The sequence below is a fragment of the Bombina bombina genome, chromosome 2, assembly GCF_027579735.1.
Source record: "Bombina bombina isolate aBomBom1 chromosome 2, aBomBom1.pri, whole genome shotgun sequence".
Taxonomy (NCBI): Eukaryota; Metazoa; Chordata; class Amphibia; order Anura; family Bombinatoridae; genus Bombina; species Bombina bombina.
The window spans coordinates 499,218,057-499,242,051 of NC_069500.1; positions in this window are offsets into that span (position 1 = coordinate 499,218,057).

Genomic DNA, 23,995 nt, shown 5'->3' on the forward strand with positions numbered 1-23,995 from the left:
TTGTTTATGGCGTAATGGCCCAAACAAGATAACTGTCTATATTCTTCATATATATTGTTACCAAATGGATTAAAAGATGGATACATTTAATTAATATTTAGTAAAAAATGTTGCAATCCCTGTTTGAAAATGGACACCACAGTTACATTGTTAACATTTCACCCTTGATGTAACAGGAGTTGACGTGAATAAAAAGCAGTAACTAATCTGATTGAGATATACGGCCTGACAAAGCCCGATTCAAACTTACTAAGTGTGGGTGAAACACACGTAGCAGCAGAAAAGCTGGGGGTAACAGCTGAACCCCCTTAAAGCTGACCCAATGACTGCCTTTTGTGGAGAGATATAGAGGTTGAGACTGTTGACCCCTGTTTAACTACTCCTCGGAATCTGGTGTTCACAAGCGTGAGTGAATAAAATTCGGCTTACAGCAGGATAAGCTAGAACAAATATCAGCGGCTTCAGAAAATCTTAAGGTATAGCATGGACCATCCAAGGATGGGTCAGGTATGTGAAAGAGCCTGGTACAGGTATCCGTAAACCTTCTTAAAGCTGAATTTCTGAGACTTTGCCTATATCACCCAAGCGACCTGGCTTTATTGATTATTAACAATTTTGGGACATTACTCAAATGCGGAATGTTGAATGAATTCTCCGGGACACAGGGGTAACATGAAATAATAACAGCTCCCTCTATTCTACTAGCAACTCTTATGCATACACATATTTACCTACCCCAAGGAGGACTTTGTTTTTGAATTCACCATTACGATCTCTACTGCTATATTTTCTAGAGATACTATTATTGTGCACACTGTGCTGGACAGTAGTGGTATTATTAAAACCTCCCGGGATGGTAAATTAAACATAAGAATCTTTTTATGACTAGTCATTTTGTGTTGATTATTTTGCAACTGTGGTTTTAAGTGGTAACAAAATAAATGTTTGTGTTTTCATTACGGTTTTTAGATCCTTGTGTTTTCCCCTCCTGCCTTACAACCTATCATTGGAGTTTTATTAAAATTATTTTTTTTTTTTAAATTACAAAAAAAAAGTACAAATTGTTTACACATCCACTAGATACAACTCTTAGCTTGTGTGAAATTTTATCATTTATAGATCATTGCCTTTGTACTGATACACAAAAACTGCACCATATCACATAGTTTGATATCATTTTTTCACATACATATACACTAACAAGTAAATGTCTCATCATAATAACGTATAACACTGTATCTGATTATAGTTCATTGCACATAAAAACGCTTATATATAGGGTTTTAATACAGTTACATTTTCTGCATGTTATTATGACACGCCCCCTTACATTCATCACAGATGAAAGAACATTTCCCATTGGGAGCTATTAGCTGACACCTGAAACGACACTACTAGATAGAAGCTACACGCTCAAGGATTGGTGTAGCAGAGGACAGACCGAATACTAGAATCCGATTGGTGTAATATCGCCACATGCCCCCTTCACTTGTTTGTCAGATTAGCAGTGTGAAAAAGCTTTGTAGTACATTACCACTATCATCGAACCTGGTCAGAAACACATTTATATCAATTTGTATTGTTATAGTTCCAACAACATTTTTTTGGGCGAATCTTGTCATCTGCTTTATGAACAACTTTGAACTACCCATTGAGTGAGATCACAGTACATAGGGGTGTATATTTAGACAATGATCCGATTGGTGCAATATCGCCAGTCGCTGATTCCATCTGGTTGTCAGTTCAGCGGTGAGACAGAGCTTACAGCACGCCACTACTATTAACCAATCTGGTCACCATCATATTCTCAATAATCGGCATGTATATTGTTCTAATAATAGGATCAGAAGCTAATCATGCCATCTACATTAAGAATAGCTCCAGATTATTAATTGAATAGTATGGCAACACATAAGGATATGTATTATGTATCCATTTGAAAATATGACAAACAGTAAATTGAACGCTTAGCTCATGAAATGGGTATGTGTTAAAAGTTTATATACATTCAGTGCCATCAAACAATTTAAATCACTTATTCATATGTTGCATGTTGCATTTTTGTTTAAACGCAATGTATTAATAGAAGGATACTTTTAGATTCCTAGATCTAGGTTTTATCAATTTGTATTTTTTATTTGGTGTATCTTTTGTATATAACTGTTTGAATATGTTGATATTATGTATCAATTAATTAATGCTGTGTATTATTAAACACACCCATAAGGGGTGTGTCCTTGTTTACAATTGGTCAAATTTTAGTTTAAATGGCTAGTCAGTTGGAAGGTTCACTATGCCTGATGAAACAGCCCACGTTGGTGCTGAGAAACGCGTTGTATCAAAAACCTTTGCTTGTTTATGCTTTTAAATCTGTTTTAATATTTGTTTTTTATAAATTAATTTTTATAATACAAGCATTGGTTTACCTTCATATATAGCAGTCCATACTGCTACAAATGACTGTCCACAATACCACCCAGAAGAGTAGGCATCTCCTGCTTTGGCTTATCTACATCTGGAGAGGGTTAGATGGCACACCCCAAGTTACCAGCCCACACCTACTAGTACATAAGTGTACTAAGGCAAAATGTGAGTACCCACTTGGCGTTTTATATGTTATAATTTGGCTTTACATATCGATACACACATGAGGCGCCCCTCTTGTCTCCTATTTTTCATATAGCTCTCGATATATCTGTGTGGAGGAGAGCAGCCATATTTCTGGTTCTTAAAGGTTAGCCGGTATACCTAGAGTTACCAGCCTGCACCTACTAGTACATATATGTACTATGGCCTAATGTGAGTACCCATTTGTCAATCTATTCTGTCTTTTTCTTAATTGACATATTGATATACACATGAGGCGCCCCTCTTGTCTCTTCTTATTTTTCATGTATTAATGTTGGAAGTGTCTGCTTGCTACCGAGCTTCAAGAGTAGAGGGTCAGCTCACTTGTCCCAAACACAAACCCCATAGCCAAGTCCACTGCCCCCAGCACTCCTGGTTGTAGGATGAAAAAAGTTTTAAGCTATGAGTTATACAATATAAACAAGTGACAAACCCCCCCTCTAGGACTAAACATACCATGATTTATTACCCATAACAAATCCTCTCTTGTTATTTAAATAAGGTGAAATCAGTTACTCCTAGAAACAACTATTGGTCTTAGCTTCCACCCACTTAAGTATACACTATTCTGCTATTTTACTATAAACATTTTTTTGATGGATTATTGTTAACGGATTTAATTTTTTTACTGCCTATTTTTTCTTGTAGAAAAAGAATAGTAGGAACACAGTGAGTTGTAATTGTAAAGACAAGACAAATATTTTTGAGCTATGGTTAATAAAATGTAGATTCCATTTGAATTTTTTTGTTTCGCGAAACAGTTAACTAGAGCTCTGAGGACGCGGCAATCATTCTAGTGTAAATCGTGATTGCCATCAAGGGGTCGAGTTTCCTTTTAATTTGTATAATGATTGGAAAACCCAATGTGCTCAAACATCCGTGATAAACCCCTATTGCTCATGTGTAACTGTTAACATGACACTAAAATGGGTTAAGATTACAGGGAAATCATCTCCTTGTTTTATCGCTTGCTATACACATGCTTCCTTACCTTATATCTGTATGTATACCAAAGCACAATACTATGACAGAACAATTGAAAATGAAAATTAAAATGTTATTACTTATCTCTCCTACCTCCCAATGAGAGTATAATTTATTTTGCTGGCTATGTTTACATAGCTTTCCTATAGCCAATACTTAAAAGGAGAGTCAATTCAAAAACATTCATAATCCAGATAAGGCATGCAATTTTAAACAACTTTCCAATCTACTTTTACCATCAAAATTGCTTTGTTCTCTTGGTATTCTTGGTTGAAAGCTAAACCTAGGTAGGCTCATATGCTAATGTTCAGTGCATTTTGAAAGATTTACACAGCTAGATAGTGCTAGTTCATGTGTGCCATATGGATAGCATTGTGCTCGAACAGTGGATTTATTTATGAGTCAGCACTGATTGGCTAAAAATCAAGTCTATCAAAAGATCTGTAATAAGGGGCAGTCTGCAGAGGCTTAGATACAAGGTAATCAAAGAGGTAAAAAGTATATTAATATAACCGTGTTGGTTATGCAAAACTGGGGAATGGGTAATAAAGGGATTATCTATTTTTTTAAACAATAACAATTCTGGAGTAGACTGTCCTTTTAAAAGTGTTCAGTATAGGTGGGGATACAATATGCAAAGTCAGATATTTAAAATGCCAAAATAATTTTATAACAATTCAATGCACTCCAGCAGAGCTCCACTAGGTAAAATAAATCATTTGGAACAAATTAAAGTGCATTTTACAGTACACTGTCCCTTTAAATCTTGGACTTGAGCGCAATCTAAAATACTGCTGTAAAATGTATTATTTTTTAAAGACTTGAAGTAAACCATTATTAATAGTATAGCACAAAACTACAAGAAGATCTCCACTACTTATGCACCATAGGCTTAATATACCCTTTGCTTAGGGAACCATCTGCTTAGTGCTCAATAGATATTATCAGTAAATTTACTACATGCTACCATAGAAGACAATTGTATGATGGTTTTAGCATGGCCGCACTGTCAAACATACAGATTTTAGCTTGGCCTAGAAAAATACTTGATTACTAAAAAAATAGCTTTAATATGAGTGAAACACTGGAAGCTCTTTTGATTGCCCGCAAGCCATGATAATTTGCAATAGCCCTAATCTTTTTTTCAGTCCCCTTGAAATCTATCTAAGCCATATTTTTGATGCATATAAATATATAAAATACCTGTCTCAAATGTTTGTCTAAGATAATTCCTCTAAAATCATCTCTTTCTATAAACAAGAACAATACATTTTTTTAACAAAAAATTATATACTAGTTTTTAATTTTCTTATTTAGTAACAAAGTATTTGTAAATCCTATTCTTAGGTAAGGAATTAGAGGATATAGTCAAATGGTTCAAGTTACAGCCACACAGGGGAAAAAATATACAATCAAAATACAAATCAGCATCCAAAAGATAAGCCAAAGTCAATTAGAAATAGTCAGTACAAACTAAAGAATTAAACAATAACAAGTCAGGGGAAGCCAATTTAAATCCATCAAATCCAAAAATGTAAATTGCAAGATTTAAGTGTTATTACAAAACAGTGGGCCTGGGGTGAGGTGTTAAGAATATAGTCTACAACTGTAAGAGAATTTCAGGTGTGTCGGTATATACAAAATTATAATTTATTTTATTTTAGCAGTTGCCAACCAATAAAATGTATATACGTAACAATATATTTATTGAAATCAATATTTATTCCTTAATTCTTAGATTAGTTAACTTCATATACACCTTGAATTATAAAAAAGAAAAGAAGAGGAGCGCCGACTCAAATGTAGTGTATAACAGTTTATTTGAACAAACACATAGGATTAAAAACACTCACAAGATAGATGTATGTACTGTTCGCATCAAGGCCGACTGCCAAAAGTATCCCCCTGATGTCCACTTCGGTTTTAGGTTGTAAGATATCAGGATGTCCAAGCCTCGCGCGAGCTGCAGCTGCACAGGAAGCAAATGAGAGGGGAGCAAAACACCTTTTTTATAGCTACGTGGGAACTTTGGAAGTTCACTTCAGAGGAGCAGCGGGACTTTTTTGGCAGTTATCAGCCTAGTGTATTATAATATATTTATTGAACTTTTACCTGTGGACTCTGGTCTTGTAAGTACTGGTTTTTGATTGGACTAATTAATCAGATACCTGTGCATATACATGTGAATATTTGTTCTATATGTTTTTTTATTGCATACACGTGTATTACTTATTGTGATTATTGCTACATATTTTGGGGTGTATTTATAGTGCTTTACTGTATATCTCTATATACACCTTGAATTATATTTATGTAGAAACTAGATTATGAATCAATTATGTACGCTTATGCTGTTACAATATTATATACAACAGATCACAAACAAAAATATATCTTTAAAAAATTAACCTTACTCACAATAAATACCACAAATGAGAATCCCAGCACAGTCTATAACTAGCCAATAACTCTAATACAATGCCCAGTATGGGTTATTAGCTTAATAATGCTTAATTAATAACTACCAGAGATTTAACCACAATAACCAATTTAGGTACAGTTCACAAAAGAGGCACAGAAAGAGTTCACAATAATGACTTATAAATCTGGAGTGCAAAATCCTGTCTAGCAAATAAATTACTTAGCACTAAATATGACTGGTTCTAATTTACACAGGACTATGGATATAAACTTGAAACACTAAATATGCTTTAGAATACCTTTGTTAAAATATAAAATATAGATGAACCATATACATCACCAGATAAAACAATTTGGAAGTTTCAACTTTTTCAGATAAATCCAGTTCACCTCATAAATAAGAGAGGTATTTGTAATTATGGAAAAAGAAAGGTTTGCCCAGTTTTGCTTATAGAAACTGTGTTCCAAAGGCAGCAAGGTTATTAGTCAGTCCAAAGGTCACCAAAAAAAATACCCGTTTATTTCCTCTTGCATGAGCTTTTATCAAGTGATAAGCCTGCATCTGTTTTGTATTCATTGGTAAATATTCGGATACGCCCCACGGTGCTTGACTCTCCATTGGCCCTCGGAGCTGAACATTTAATTGGCTTACTGAGAATGTATGGGTTCTAACAGTCAATTTGTTTGGCTCTCATACCAGTTTTAGTCCACTAGGGGGCAGCAGACAAAGAAAAACAGTTTTACTATCAAATACTGCTACAGTTTTATTGATATATCTCAATATGTTAATTAAACACACCTATAATTTCCAGCATTAATAAATTATATGTTCAATATATATGGGACCATTTAATATTTTTTACCCTGAGTATTTTCATACTAAACATGAGTATATTACTTATAATATTTCTACAAACATATATATATATATATATATATATATATATATATATATATATATATATATAATAATATTTCTACAAACATATATATATATATATTAGCAGATCTAACTAAAAAAAACCTAGCTGCAAAACCTACAACAAATGCCACTAATACATATTGGCTTAGTCTAAAAGTAGGATACTTTAAATGTGGTCATGTCCCTTGTAAGGCGTGCACCTGCATTATAGTCACTGATACTTTCACTTCCAGTGTAACGAAACAAACATTCCACATGAGGGATAGAATTGATTGCACTTCAGAATTTGTTATTTATTTGGTAAATTGTCTTTACTGTTCCCAGCAATATGTTGGGATCACTACACACCCCTTAAAATATAGGATTCGTGAACACTTGCGATCATTAGACAAAAAATAGCCAAAAACACTGGTAGCTAAACATTTTAGACAACATGGTTTAGGGCCTAGGTATTTGTCTTGTATAGGGATTGATAAAATTAAAATGCACCCTAGAGGGGGTGATAGAGAAAAGAATCTCAGAAAAAAGGACATATTTTGGATCATAAAACTTCATACTAGTACCCCTGAAGGTATCAATAAAAGAATGGATGTAGACTTATTTACTGAATTGCAGTGTATTGTTTTTACTGCAGTTAGTCTAAATACATCTATTCCTTTATTGTTACTTCTATTACCTTTATTCTAACCTTGTTTCAGATCTTATACCTATATATGTACATAGACATGTATATATGAATATGGTATTAATTTAAAAAAAATTTTTTTTTACATATGTTTTTATATGTCTATTCATGTAATTATTTTATAGTTTCTCCTTCCTAACTCCTAGATTTAGAGTTCTGCGTTAGCCGTCAAAACCAGCGTTAGGGGGTCCTAACGCTGGTTTTTACCGGCCGCTGGTATTTAGAGTCAGTCAGGAAAGGGTCTAACGCTCACTTTCCAGCCGCGACTTTTCCATACCACAGATCCCCCTACGCCAATTGCGTATACTATCTTTTCAATGGGATCTTTCTAATGCTGGTATTTAGAGTCTTGGCTGAAGTGAGCATTAGAAATCTACTGACAAGACTCCAGCTGCAGAGAAAAGCCAGGAGTTAAGAGCTTTCTGGGCTAATGCCGGTTCATAAAGCTCTTAACTACTGTGCTCTAAAGTACACTAACACCCATAAACTACCTATGTACCCCTAAACCGAGGCCCCCCCACATCGTAGTCACTCTATTAAATTTTTTAACCCCTAATCTTCCGACCGCACACTGCCGCAACCTACGTTATCCCTATGTACCCCTAATCTGCTGCCCCTAACACCGCCGACCCCTATATTATATTTTTTAACCCCTAATCTGCCCCCCCCAACGTCGCCGCCATCTACCTACAATTATTAACCCCTAATCTGCCGACCGGACCTCATCGCTGCTATAATAAATGTATTAACCCCTAATCCGCCTCACTCCCGCCTCAAAAACCCTATAATAAATATTATTAACCCCTAATCTGCCCTCCCTAACATCGCCAACACCTAACTTCAAGTATTAACCCCTAATCTGCCGACCGGACCTCGCCGCTACTCTACTAAAGCTAAGTCTAACCCTAACCCTAACAACCCCCTAAGTTAAATATAATTTTATTCTAACGAAATAAATTATTTCTTATTAAATAAATTATTCCTATTTAAAGCTAAATACTTACCTGTAAAATAAACCCTAATATAGCTACAATATAAAGAATAATTATATTGTAGCTATTTTAGGATTTAGATTTATTTTACAGGCAACTTTGTATTTATTTTAACTAGGTACAATAGCTATTAAATAGTTAATAACTATTTAATAGCTACCTAGTTAAAATAATTACAAAATTACCTGTAAAATAAATCCTAACCTAAGTTACAATTAAACCTAACACTACACTATCAATAAATAAATTAAATAAACTACCTACAATTATCTACAATTAAATAAACTAAACTAAATTACAAAAAAACAAACATTAAATTACAAAAACAAACAAACACTAAATTACAAAAAATAAAAAAAGATTACATGAATTTTAAACTAATTACACCTACTCTAAGCCCCCTTAAAAAATATCAAAGCCCCCCAAAATAAAAAAATGCCCTACCCCATTCTAAAATAAAAAGAAAACAGCTATTTTGCCTTACCAGCCCTTAAATGGGCCTTTTGCGGGACATGCCCCAAAGTAAACAGCTCTTTTGCCTGTAAAAAAAAACATACAATACCCCCCCAACATTACAACCCACCACCCACATACCCCTAATCTAACCCAAACCCCCCTTAAATAAACCTAACACTAAGCCCCTGAAGATCTCCCTACCTTGTCTTCACCATGCCGGGTATCACCGATCCGTCCAGAAGAGGGTCCGAAGTCTTCATCCTATCCGGCAAGAAGAGCTCCTCCAGAGGGCCCAAAGTCTTCCTCCTATCCGGGCAGAAGAGGACATCCAGACCGGCAAACATCTTCATCCAAGCGGCATCTTCTATCTTCTTCCATCCAGCACGGAGCGGGACCATCTTCAAGCAGCCGACGTGGAGCCATCCTTCTTCACCGACGGACTAACGATAAATGAAGGTTCCTTTAAGGGACGTCATCCAAGATGGCGTACCTCGATTTCTGATCAGAACAGCCAATAGAATGCGAGCTCAATCTGATTGGCTGATTGGATCAGCCAATCGGATTGAACTTGAATCTGATTGGCTGATTCAATCAGCCAATCAGATTTTTCCTACCTTAATTCCGATTGGCTGATAGAATCCTATCAGCCAATCGGAATTCGAGGGACGCCATCTTGGATGACGTCCCTTAAAGGAACCTTCATTCGTCGTTAGTCCGTCGGTGAAGAAGGATAGCTCCGCATCGGCTGCTTGAAGATGGTCCCGCTCCGCGCCGGATGGAAGAAGGAAGAAGATGCCGCTTGGATGAAGATGTTTGCCGGTCTGGATGTCCCCTTCTGCCCGGATAGGAGGAAGACTTTGGACCCTCTGGAGGAGCTCTTCTTGCCGGATAGGATGAAGACTTCGGACCCTCTTCTGGACGGATCGGTGATACCCGGCGTGGTGAAGACAAGGTAGGGAGATCTTCAGGGGCTTAGTGTTAGGTTTATTTAAGGGGTTTTGGGTTAGATTAGGGGTATGTGAGTGGTGGGTTGTAATGTTGGGGGGTTATTGTATGGTTTTTTTTACAGGCAAAAGAGCTGTTTACTTTGGGGCATGCCCCGCAAAAAGGCCCTTTTAAGGGCTGGTAAGGCAAAAGAGCTGTTTTATTTTTATTTTAGAATAGGGTAGGGCATTTTTTTATTTTGAGGGGCTTTGTTATTTTTTTAGGGGGCTTAGAGTAGGTGTAATTAGTTTAAAATGCATGTAATCTTTTTTTATTTTTTGTAATTTAGTGTTTTTTTTGTTTGTAATTTAGTTTAGTTTATTTAATTGTAGATAATTGTAGGTAGTTTATTTATTTTATTTATTGATAGTGTAGTGTTAGGTTTAATTGTAACTTAGGTTAGGATTTATTTTACAGGTAATGTTGTAATTATTTTAACTAGGTAGCTATTAAATAGTTATTAACTATTTAAAAGCTATTGTACCTGGTTAAAATAAATACCAGGCTGTAAATGCCTGTAAAATAAATATAAATCCTAAAATAGCTACAATATAATTATTCTTTATATTGTAGCTATATTAGGGTTTATTTTACAGGTAAGTATTTAGCTTTAAATAGGAATAATTTATTTAATAAGAAATAATTTATTTTGTTAGAAAAAAATTATATTTAACTTAGGGGGTTGTTAGGGTTAGGGTTAGACTTATCTATTAGAGTAGCGGCGAGGTCCGGTCGGCAGATTAGGGGTTAATACTTGAAGTTAGGTGTTGGCGATGTTAGGGAGGGCAGATTAGGGGTTAATACTATTTATTATAGGGTTTTTGAGGCGGGAGTGAATCGTATTAGGGGTTAATACATTTATTATAGTAACGGTGAGGTCCGGTCGGCAGATTAGGGGTTAATGATTGTAGGTAGGTGGCGGCGACGTTGGGGGCGGCACATTAGGGGTTAAAAAATATAATATAGGGGTCGGCGGTGTTAGGGTCAGCAGATTAGGGGTAGATAGGGATAATGTAGGTTGCGGCGGTGTACGGAGCGGCAGATTAGGGGTTAAAAATAATATGCAGGGGTCAGCGATAGCGGGGTCAGCAGATTAGGGGTTAATAAGTGTAAGGTTAGGGGTGTTTAGACTCGGGGTTCATGTTAGGGTGTTAGGTGCAGACTTAGAGAGTGTTTCCCCATAGGAAACAATGGGGCTGCGTTAGGAGCTGAACGCTGCTTTTTTGCAGGTGTTAGGTTTTTTTTCAGCCCAAAATGCCCCATTATCGAGAGTTGCAGTGGGGGTAAATATGCCTGTACGCTCCCTTTTTGGAGCCTAACGCAGCCCTTCTGTGAACTCTAAATACCAGCGGTATTTAAAAGGTGCGGGGGGAAAAAAGCATGCGTAGCTAACGCACCCCTTTGGCCGCAGAACTCTAAATCTAGCCGTAAGTTTTTTATGAAAATTTCTCTTTTGACTTTTGATATAATTTTTATAAATTTGTTTATTATGTTTTTTTATGTAAGGATGTATTTCCTGAAAGTTTATATATATTTTTTTTATTGTTCCTTAGTTGTGTTTTTGGAAAAGTTTTTCAAGAGAAGGAGCTTTTTCCCTTGTTATGCATGTTTATATGTACAAAAAATATATATATATATATGTTATATCTCCTTATATACATACCCCCGGTCTTGTCTGTTCTACCCTCACTTTTTTGAGAGACTAAGATTACATTGAGGATGTGACTGGAGTGATTGGTTGAGGGTCTGTATATAAGGCTGTGTAATACCTGTAATTTTCAGCCTCTGATGAAGTGCATGTGCGCATGCACGAAACACGTCAGGTGATCTTTGGGTTACTCACCTTGTACCTGGCAACTTTGCTGAAATAAAATTGTTACCAAGCCTTCAAGCTCCAGTCTCCGACTCCTCTCCTTGGGACATAGTGTTGTAGTTTATATATATATATATATATATATATATATATATATATATATATATATATAAAAGTAACAAAAGTTATTCACTACTGTGTTCGATAGCTGCAGGAGCAAACTATCCCCAATTTTTTCAAATATGGTATGCCTGAGCTCGGTAGTCCCGAACATACAAAGAATGTATGAAAACAAAGGATACTTTGTGCTGGTATTCACAAAGATTGCGTACAGTTCCTGGAAGGGGGGGTAAACAAGCTCTCACTAAACTCTTGACCCGATAGGCACCGCCACCGCCGCACCTAAGGAAGACAGGTAAGCTGGATCCTCCACACCTTCAACGCCTTGTGTAACTGCACCGCATCCAATACGTTCATGCAACACGAATTGCAAGCCCAGCACGTCCAACACGTCTGTGACGTGGATACTACCGCTCGGCCAATCCTTAAGGGGAGCTCCGGTAAATGTACAGGTACGGGGGGAACTTCAAAGGCTAAACAGCCTGGCACTTCGCTTGTTCAAAGGCATGGCTTGCTTGAAGGGAAAAATTTGTAAATCAAAAAGAAAGGAAGAAGCCATCATTGCCTAAAAAAAGTCCAAAATACTTTTCACACTGAGTTCTGTCAAAGCTTTTAACTTGACCATTAAAATTTGACTTTTTTAAGGCGATGATGGCTTCTTCCTTTCTTTTTGATTTATATATATATATATATATATATATATATATATATACACCTCCTATAAACTCAGATATTAGGTTTATGCACAACCTTAAATCTACATAATATACCAATCTGATGCATATTTCCATACAATTCTACTTATAATATTTTAAGAGATGTATTTAAAATCACATTTTCAGTATGAATTTAATTAATATTTCAGTTCATATTCTTATTTAGTGCATCTCTTGATAAGGTTATTTTGAATGCATGAAAATACAGATATGATATATTTAATTTGACAACACTGGTTTCTCACATGTGTGAAATGAAGGAGCCAATGTTGTTATTCATTTTGAAATGAGTAGACATTTTACATGTGTAGTTATTTATTTAACACAGCAGACACTATCTGAATTAGTATATTTAGGTATTCATAAATTAGTATCTACTAGTCATATCTGGAATCCAGTTTGTATTTCAGATGTCTGGAAAAAAAAGAATGTTATTCATTTTGAAATAAATTGGACATTTTAAATTGACTATATAGCTACTTATTAAATTCAGCAAATACTTATCTAATATGTTACTGTTAGGCACTTATTCTCAGATCCACAAATAAACATTTACACAATTTATTTGGACAGTCTGAGGCACATATTAACTATTTGAAAACTATATTGATAGTTGGTTCAAACTTAAATGTTAGATAGATGCAGAAGAGTGTGTAAGGAGTAGTGGCCTTTACTTTAGCTGATAGCAGATCATTTGTTACTTCAGTTAAAGCAATTTATGTTGAGTGTTTAGGATGGGAACCAAATTGTAAGGGATCAAGTAAGGCATTTGGTGACAAAAATTGAGTTAGGCAGTTATAGACTAGTTGTTCCAATAATTTGGAGGCAAAAGGAACTAAGGAGACCAGCCCATAGTTAGTTGGAGGTAATGTGAAAACATCCAAGAGGAAATTACAGAGAGACAGTTGGTAATCTGATTGAATAAAGAAGAAGAGATCTCAGGAGAGGAAAATAGATTTGGGTCTCATTAGCATATAAGTGGTACTGGACCCCAAAGGAGGATAAACATTTTCCAAGGGAGGTTGTATAGATAGAAAAATGCAAAAAACGCTACACAGAGCCTTGTAGTATTACTGAGAGAACAGATCATATGTGGTTTAAGGAGTCTGTAAATGCATAGTGTTCTGTCCATATATTCATATGTACATCTTTAAATGCTATTTTAGTTCTTGTGCTCCCTCTAGTGTTATGTTTTATTATTGTATTCAATTTAATGTATATTCTCTGTTCTACCTCTGACCTTTTTGAGGTCACTTCCTGCCTCCATTTTGTTTCACTTGTGTGTGTAAATTAGTTTCACTTTCAATGTGTAAGTTTGCTAGAACTCTGCTAATAGCTTTGTAGAGGCAAATTCTTTTTACCTGGCAATTACCACTTCTGGAACCTCAGAATTCTTGTTTGCAACAATAAAGCTTGAAGGATTCATAAATCTCTGCTGTGGAATTTGTCTGAGTTAAGCTACTCTGCTGGATTCTACTAAACTGTAAGTTGGATTGCATGTTTAACTTTACATTATAAGGCAGTCATCTTGCAAATCAGTAAATGAAAACAGAATAGTAAAAAGAATACCTTCAGAGTTATTAAATTTCAATAGAAAGACTCATGTTTGGTAAACTGTACACAGCTCAGTGTGTAACTAAGGACTTTATATAATATAAATGAGAAGCTGCATTGCTTGCTGCACACAGCTCAGTAAATGTTTCTGCATTTAACAAGGAAGATTTCATTAAACATCTGCACTGTCTCACACAAGATATCTGCAACAGAAAAGTGTACACTGAACTTTGTATAAACTGTCAGTTTCCTCAGAGAAATTTATGACTGCAGTTAAAATAGCTCTAATCTAGTTACTTAAAATGTCTGAAAAAGAACTTGCAATACAAGATACACTGTCACAGGAGAAAGAGCAGAGCATTAGACCACAGCGTACAATAAAACCCACTGAGAAAGTCATACAAAGTTATCAAGCTGAGAAAGATGAATTAGTGGATGCATTGGATGAAATGTGGGAGAAGCTTAGAAAATGTGTATCTTTAGCAAATGAAACTATTAATGATAAAGAACAGTTAAACAAGATTGCTGACAGACTTAATGCTTGTTATGAAAATTATGAAAGGTTGTCACGCAAATATTTTAATCTGCTATCAAAAACTAATGTTGAGGAAACTGTGCAAATTCAAACCCAGTTTAATGAATCTAATCTACAGCGCAAGAAACTAGTGCAAAGCACATTAGCAACAGTTGAAAGCAGGATTGCAGACTTGCTAGAAACCAGATCACAGCGTGCTGCCTCAACAATTCGCTCTGCTAAATCTAGAAGTACTTCCTCTTCATCTATAAGCTCCGCCATTATCAAAGCACGTGCAGAAGCAGAAGCTGCAATGGTGCGCGCCTCTTTTAGCAAAAAAGAAGCAACACTGAAAATGGAGGCAGCAAAACAGGAGAAGGAAAAAGAATTAGAAGCAGCGAAAAAAGAAACAGATTTAGAAATACTGCAAAATGAAAAAGAAGTAGCTGTTGCCATGGCAAGATTAAAGGTACTTGAGGCAGCCAATACAGAAGAGCTCCTAGAATATTCTGTCAGTCTGGTGGGATCAGACTACCCAGAGAAGAGAACATGTGATTATGTTCTTAACCAGAGTGGAAAACACTACAACTCCTTTGAAGAGGAAGAAGGAGGCAATGTTCATAAAGACAGAGGTTGGAATGATGTGCACCCTACCACAAATTATTTACATCTCAATAGCGATCCAATTGCTCCAGCCAGAACAGATGCAATTCAGCGGATAAGCAGCTCAGGTGTCAATGCACAAATCACACAACCTCTTGTAAACAAACAAGTATGGGGTCCATCACAGCCACCTCCATTAAGATCAGTGAAAGAAAAGGCTTCAGCTGGATTAAATGTATCCGCGAACCCATACTATCCCTCAGCATTCAATTCCTATTACCCAAGTGATCTTCAGGCACCTCCAGTAACAAAGACTGAAAGGTTAGAGATGTCTGAGTTTGCAAGGTATATGATTCGACGTGAGCTTACTAATACAAGTCTTACAAAATTTGATGATCTGCCAGAGAACTACAGATCTTGGAAGTCTACATTCAAGACTGCTGTTGAAGATTTAGGTATATCTGCTAGAGAAGAGCTTGATCTGCTGGTAAAGTGGTTAGGTGCTGAATCTGCAGAACGTGTCAAGAGGCTCAGAGCTGTCCATGTAGACAACCCAGTTGCAGGTTTAAAAATGATTTGGGAACGTTTGGATCAGACTTATGGTAGTCCAGAAGTAATTGAAAATGCCCTTTTAAAGAAAATACAAACATTTCCAAAAGTCACAGTTAGGGACAATCGCAAACTACAAGAGTTAAGTGATCTTCTGCTGGAACTAGAAGCAGCTAAAGCAGATCCATGTCTATCAGGACTGTGTTATCTTGATACTGCACAAGGTGTAAATCCAATTGTGGCGAAGTTACCTCATGCTCTTCAAGATAAATGGGCAACACAAGGATCAAGATACAAGCAAGAGAATAATGTATCATTCCCTCCCTTTTCCTTTTTCAGTAAGTTCATCCAAGACATAGCAAAAACAAGAAATGATCCAAGTTTCTCTTTAACCGAATTAAATCAGTGGGCGGTGACTTCTCCAGAACATGAGAAAGAAACTTCAAGATTCAAGAACTCAAAGAAATCAGTATTTGTCCAAAAGACAGATGTAGCACCTTCCAGACAGGAAATGCAAAGTGAGAAATTAAAGAATTTAATTCAAGAATGCCCATTGCACAAGAAGCCTCACCCACTTAAGAAATGTCGTAGCTTTAGAGAAAAACCTTTGCAAGAACGCATAGAGCTTCTTAAAAATTATGGACTATGCTTCAGGTGCTGTGCTTCAACAGATCATCTTTCTAGAAACTGTAAAGCCAATATTAGATGTTCAGAATGCAATAGTGACAGACATGTGTTTGCTCTCCACCCAGAGTCTTCAAGTTCCCTTCCACTTGAAAGTATTGCCCCTGCTGAAAAGCATGGCGGGGAGAAAGCAGAAGAGACAACAAACAAAACATCTGTTGCTTCAAAATGTACTGAAATATGCGGTGAAGGACTTAGTGGAAGGTCCTGCTCTAAAATATGTCTTGTTAAAGTGTATCCTAAGGGAGAGCCTGATAAATCAGTAAGAATGTATGCAATTCTGGATGATCAAAGCAATCGATCACTGGCTAGAACTGAATTCTTCAACATATTCAACGTAAATGGTAATCCTTCATCTTACACCCTTGGTACATGTGCAGGTCAGTTTGAAACAAAAGGAAGAAGAGCTAGTGATTTCATAATAGCTTCTATTACAGATGGTATACAGTTGCCTTTACCTACACTTATTGAATGCAATCAAATTCCAGATAACAGGGATGAGATTCCTACACCAGAAATAGCACATTACCATCCTCACATGAAACACATAGCTAGTTGCATACCAGCTCTAGAGAAGAATGCCCAGATATTGCTTTTACTTGGTAGAGACATTCTAAGAATACACAAGGTACGTCAGCAATGTAATGGACCTCATAATTCTCCATACGCTCAGAGACTTGACCTTGGCTGGGTAATAGTTGGAGATGCCTGTATAGGAAAGATCTACAGAACAGATATTACTAACTCCTTGAAAACTAATGTGTTAATTAATGGACGTCCATCTTACTTTGAGCCATGCCCAAATCACTACCATGTAAAGGAGAAACCTGGAATCTATGAACATTCATACTATGCCAGTCAAGATGATATAGTTACTCCCTTACCAGATGATGACAACATTGGAAGTACAGTGTTCCACACAACACAGCATGACAATAAACTAGCTCCTTCTATCGAAGATAAAGAATTTCTCAAGTTAATGGACAAAGAGTTTTACAAGGATGACTCAAACAGTTGGGTAGCCCCTCTGCCATTTCGCAATCCAAGACAAAGGTTACCCAACAACAGAGTTCAAGCACTCTCTAGACTTTCTTCCTTACAACGTACTCTAAAGAAAGATCCGAAGATAAAAGAACACTTTGTATCATTCATGCAGAAGATATTTGAAAATAAGCATGCAGAGCCAGCTCCTCCACTAAAAGAAGGTGAAGAATGTTGGTATCTTCCTTCATTTGGCGTCTATCATCCACGCAAACCAGGTCAAATAAGGGTTGTGTTTGATTCAAGTGCACAGTATGAAGGCATGTCACTCAATAGTGTTCTTCTTACTGGACCTAACCTTACTAACAGTCTCTTAGGAGTATTGATCAGGTTCAGGAAAGAACCTGTAGCATTCATGGCTGACATACAACAGATGTTCTATTGTTTCATTGTTAGAGAAGACAATAGGAATTACCTCAGATTTTTGTGGCATCACAACAATGATACTAGTGCTGAGATAATAGATTATCGCATGAGAGTGCATGTCTTCGGCAACAGTCCATCACCTGCAGTGGCAATATATGGACTAAGAAGAACAGCTCAAGAAGGTGAAATGGAATATGGAACAGATGCCAGACAATATGTAGAAAGAGACTTCTATGTGGATGATGGAATTAAGTCTGTACCGACAGATGAAGAAGCCATTGATCTGCTTAAAAGAACACAAAAGATGCTATCTGTAGCAAACCTAAGGCTTCATAAAATAGTCTCAAACAGCAGCAAGGTGTTGAAAGCCTTTCCTCCAGCAGACCATGCAACGGACCTCAAAGACTTAGATCTAGGTACAGATACACCACCTGTACAACGAAGTCTTGGTCTACATTGGAACATATCAACTGATGAATTTGTTTTCAAAGTTTCTACTGATGAAAGGCCATACACTAGACGTGGTGTTTTATCAATTATTAACAGTCTTTATGACCCACTGGGGTTTGTAGCTCCAGTGACTATACAAGGAAAGTCTCTGCTTAGACAGCTTTCATCTGAGTCAAAATCCTGGGATACTTTACTACCTATAGAGAAACTTCAGATGTGGGAAAAGTGGAAGGATTCTTTGAAGGCTCTTGAAAAGCTCTGTATTCCACGGTGTTATGCTTTTACATCTCTATCAACAGCTACAGAGATCTACATCTTCTCAGATGCATCTACAGAAGCTAATGCAGCTGTGGCCTACCTAAAAGTGACTGACATTGAAGAAAAACCACATGAAGGATTTATCAGCAACCGAGTAGAACACATCAGGAGATCTACAAAACCAGAGCAATGGTATTACGTACCTACTAACCAAAATACTGCAGATCTTGCAACCAGGTCATTAACTTCAGCACAATTCATGAAATTGACATGGTTGACAGGACCCGCATTCTTGTTAAACGCTACAGATACAACATCAACCAGTACTACATTTGAGTTTGTGGTACCTGTTAAAGAGAACCATCTTCAAGCTACTACACTTCTTACCAGTGTACCTGGTCTTGGATTACAGAAGTTGTACTTCTTCTATTTCACATGGACGGTGATTATAAACATAGACACTGGTTGACAAAAGGATTACAATAGAGAGATGACTACAGGGGACAGTGCCAGCCCTGCTTCTCTTCAAGAATTATCATGTTAAAACAACATGGACTTATGTTTGCAATTGCATTTTGTATATTTTTCTCTCATTCTTTGTCTTGCAGGTCTCATGGACAAAGAGACTTCAATCAACATTTTTATGTTTATTGTTTATTGTTTGATTTATATGGTGGTATCTACAGATACCAGACGGGGAGTGTTCTGTCCATATATTCATATGTACATCTTTAAATGCTATTTTAGTTCTTGTGCTCCCTCTAGTGTTATGTTTTATTATTGTATTCAATTTAATGTATATTCTCTGTTCTACCTCTGACCTTTTTGAGGTCACTTCCTGCCTCCATTTTGTTTCACTTGTGTGTGTAAATTAGTTTCACTTTCAATGTGTAAGTTTGCTAGAACTCTGCTAATAGCTTTGTAGAGGCAAATTCTTTTTACCTGGCAATTACCACTTCTGGAACCTCAGAATTCTTGTTTTGCAACAATAAAGCATGAAGGATTCATAAATCTCTGCTGTGGAATTTGTCTGAGTTAAGCTACTCTGCTGGATTCTACTAAACTGTAAGTTGGATTGCATGTTTAACTTTACATTATAAGGCACTGGGCAGTCATCTTGCAAAACAGTAAATGAAAACAGAATACATAGTTTGGGATATAGGAAGCAAACCATGAGAGGGCTGTGTTTCAGATGCCAAAATAATGTAGGATTTGTAAGAGAAGAGGATAGTCAACTGCATCGAAAGCAGCAGATAGATGCAGAAGAGTTTGTAAGGAGAGATGGCCTTTACTTTAGCTGATAGCAGATCATTTGTTACTTCAGTTATATCTGTTTCTGTTGAGTGTTTAGGATGGGAACCAAATTGTAAGGGATCAAGTAAGGAGTTTGATTACAAAAAATGAGTTAGGCAGTTATAGACTAGTTGTTCCAATAATTTGGAGGCAAAAGGAACTAAGGAGATGAGCCCATAGTTATATGGGGTGGGTTAAGCAAAGGCTTTGTTAGGATTGGTGTGATGGATCAGGAATTTATACATTTCAGCCAATAGGATTTGAGCAGCTCTCATCCTATTGGTTGATTTGAATTTTTCAGCCAATAGGAATACAAGGGTATCCCAATATAAAAAGGGTACCTTGCATTCAATCTTCAGGGTGCGGCAGATGATCGCATGAAGAGGACCTCTACGTCGGACAGATGGAACTCCACCTGGACCTCCGTCTTCACTCATCCACCGACCGCTCCGCCTCTGCTGGGATGAAGAAGATAGAAGCTGCCTTTGCCGCTGGGATGAAGATCTTTCGCCGGACTTCAGCAACTTTGAGTACCGACTATGGGGTTAGTGTTAGTTTTTTTTTGCAGTGTTTTTTTTTAGATTAGGGCTTTTTTTATTTTTAATGGGCAAAAAAAGAGCTGAAATCCCTTTTAAGGGCAATGCCCATTTAAATGCCCTTTTCGGGTTTGGGGGGAAATGGGGGTTTGTAATGTTACGGGGTGTTTGTTTTAATCTTTTTGCAAAAGAGCTGTTAACTTTAAGGCAATGCCCTACAAAAGGTCCTTTTAAGTGCTATTGGTAGTTGATTATAGATTAGGTTTTTTTATTTTGGGGTGTTTTTTTTTTAAAATGGGGTATCAGAATAGAATAATTTTTATTATTTTGGATAACTTCGGCCCAGATTACGAGTTTTGCGTTAGAGGTTATGCGGTGCTAATGAGCAGTTTTCCCTCATCGCTCACTTACCTGCAGCGCTGGTATTACACCTGCAAACAAGCAGTGTAAAACTCCTTAACGCAGCCCCATTGATTCCTATGGGGAAATAAAATTTATGTCTACACCTAACACCCTAACATGAACCCTGAGTTTAAACACCCCTAATCTCACACATATTAACCCCTAATCTGCTGCCCCCGACATCGCCGACACCTGCATTATATTATTAACCCCTAATCTGCCGCTCTGGACACTGCCGCCACCTACATTATACTTATGAACCCTTAATCTGCTGCCCCCAACATCGCCGACACCTACATTATATTTATTAACCCCTAATCTGCCACCCCCAATGTCGCCGCCACTATATTAAAGTTATTAACCCCTAAACCTAAGTCTAACCCTAACACCCCCTAACATAAATATAATTACAATAAATCTAAATAAATATTCTTATCATTAAATAAATTATTCCTATTTAAAACTAAATACTTACCTGTAAAATAAACCCTAAGTTAGCTACAATATAACTAATGGTTACATTGTAGCTATCTTAGGGTTTATTTTTATTTTACAGGCAAGTTTGTATTTATTTTAACTAGGTAGAATAGTTATTAAATAGTTATTAACTATTTAATAACTACCTAGCTAAAATAAATACAAAAGTACCTGTAAAATAAAACCTAACATAAGTTACAATAACACCTAACACTACACTATAATTAAATAAATTAACTAAATTAAATACAATTAACTAAATTAAATTAGCTAAAGTACAAAACAAAAAAAACACACTAAATTACAGAAAATAATAAACAAATTACAGATATTTAAACTAATTACACCTAATCTAATAGCCCTATTAAAATAAAAAAAGCCCCCCCCGAAATAAAAAAAAACCCTAGCCTAAAATAAACTACCAATAGCCCTTAAAAGGGCCTTTTGCGGGGCATTGCCCCAAAGTAATCAGCTCTTTTACCTGTAAAATAAAATACAAACAACCCCCCCAACAGTAAAACCCACCACCCACACAACCAACCCCCCAGATAAAATACTATCTAAAAAAACCTAAGCTCCCCATTGCCCTGAAAAGGGCTTTTGGATGGACATTGCCATTAAAAGGGCGGTTAGCTCTTTTGCAGGCCCAAAGTCCCTAACCTAAAAATAAAACCCACCCAATACACCCTTAAAAAAACCTAACACTAACCCCCTGAAGATCGACTTACCGGGAGAAGTCTTCATCCAAGCCGGGGCGAAGTCCTCCACGAAGCTGGGAGAAGTCTTCATCCAAGCCGGGGCGAAGTGGTCCAACAGATGGGCAGAAGTCTTCATCCAGACGGCATCTTCTATCTATCTATCCATCCAGCGAGGAGCAGGTCCATCTTCAAGACATCCGATGCGGAGCATCCTCTTCATCCAAAGATCCAATCAGCCAATAGGATTGAGCTTGCATTCTATTGGCTGATTGGAACAGCCAATAGAATGCGAACTCAATCCTATTCGCTGATTGGATCAGCCAATAGGATTGAACTTCCATCCCATTGGCTGATTGCATCAGCCAATAGGATTTTTTCTACCTTAATTCCGATTGGCTGATAGAATTCTATCAGCCAATCGGAATCTAAGGGACACCATCTTGGATGACGTCACTTAAAGGTACCTGTTTTTTGTACTTTAGCTAATTTAATTTAATTTAGGTAATTGTATTTAATTTAATTAATTAATTTAATTAAAGTGTAGTGTTAGGTGTTAGTGCAACTTAGGTTCGGTTTTATTTTACAGGTACTTTTGTATTTATTTTAGCTAGGTAGTTATTAAATAGTTAATAACTATTTAATAACTATTCTACCTAGTTAAAATAAATACAAACTTGCCTGTGAAATAAAAATAAACCCTAAGATAGTTACAATGTAACTATTAGTTATATTGTAGCTAGCTTAGGGTTTATTTTATAGGTATTTAGTTTTAAATAGGAATAATTTAGTTAATGATAGGAATATTTATTTAGATTTATTTAAATTATATTTAAGTTAGGGGGTGTTAGGGTTAGGGGGTGTTTAGGGGTTAATAACTTTAATATAGTGGCTGCGACGTTGGGGCGGCAGATTAGGGGTTAATAAATGTAGGTAGGTGGTGGCGATGCTAGGGACGGCAGATTAGGGGTTAATATTTATCTAATGTTTGCGCCGTGGGAGTGCAGCGCTTTAGGGGTTAATATGTTTATTATAGTTGCGGCGACGTTGGGGGTGGCAGATTAGGGGTTAAAAAGTGTAGGTAGGTTGCGGCGACATTGGGGTGGCAGATTAGGGGTTAATAAATATAATGTAGGTGTCTGCGATTTTGGGGGCAGCAGATTAGGGGTTCATAAATTTAATGTAGGTGGCGGTGATGTCTGGAGCGGCAGATTAGGGGTTAATAATTTTATTATAGTATTTGCGATGCGGGAGGGCCTCGGTTTAGGGGTTTATAGGTAGTTTATGGGTGTTAGTGTACTTTTTAGCACTTTAGTTATGAGTTTTATGCTACAGCGTTGTTGTGTAAAACTCTTAAGTACTGACTTTAAAATGCGGTGTTTTATGTTACGGCGTTGTACCATAAAACTCATAACTACTGACTTTTAAATGCGTTAGGGATCTTGAAAGGGTAGGGTGTATCGCTCACTTTTTGGCCTCCCAGGACAGACTCGTAATACCGGCGCTATGGAAGTCCCACAGAAAAAAGACTTTACGAAGTTTACATAAGTCGTTTTGCGGTAAGGCCAAAGAAGTGTGCGGTGACCCTAAACCTTCAAGACTCGTAATAGCAGCGGTAGTGAAAAAGCAGCGTTAGGACCTCTTAACGCTGCTTTTTTACCCTAACGCACAACTCATAATCTAGCCGTTCATTTGTTATTTTTGTAATGGGAGTTTACGAATGCCCTTTTCGTGGCAATGGGTAGATAAGGATTATTTTGTGGGTTTGGAGGATTGGGGGTTTGTAATGTTAGGGGTTGTTTGTTTTAATTTATTTGCAAAAGAATTAAGGGCCATTGGTAGTTTATTATAG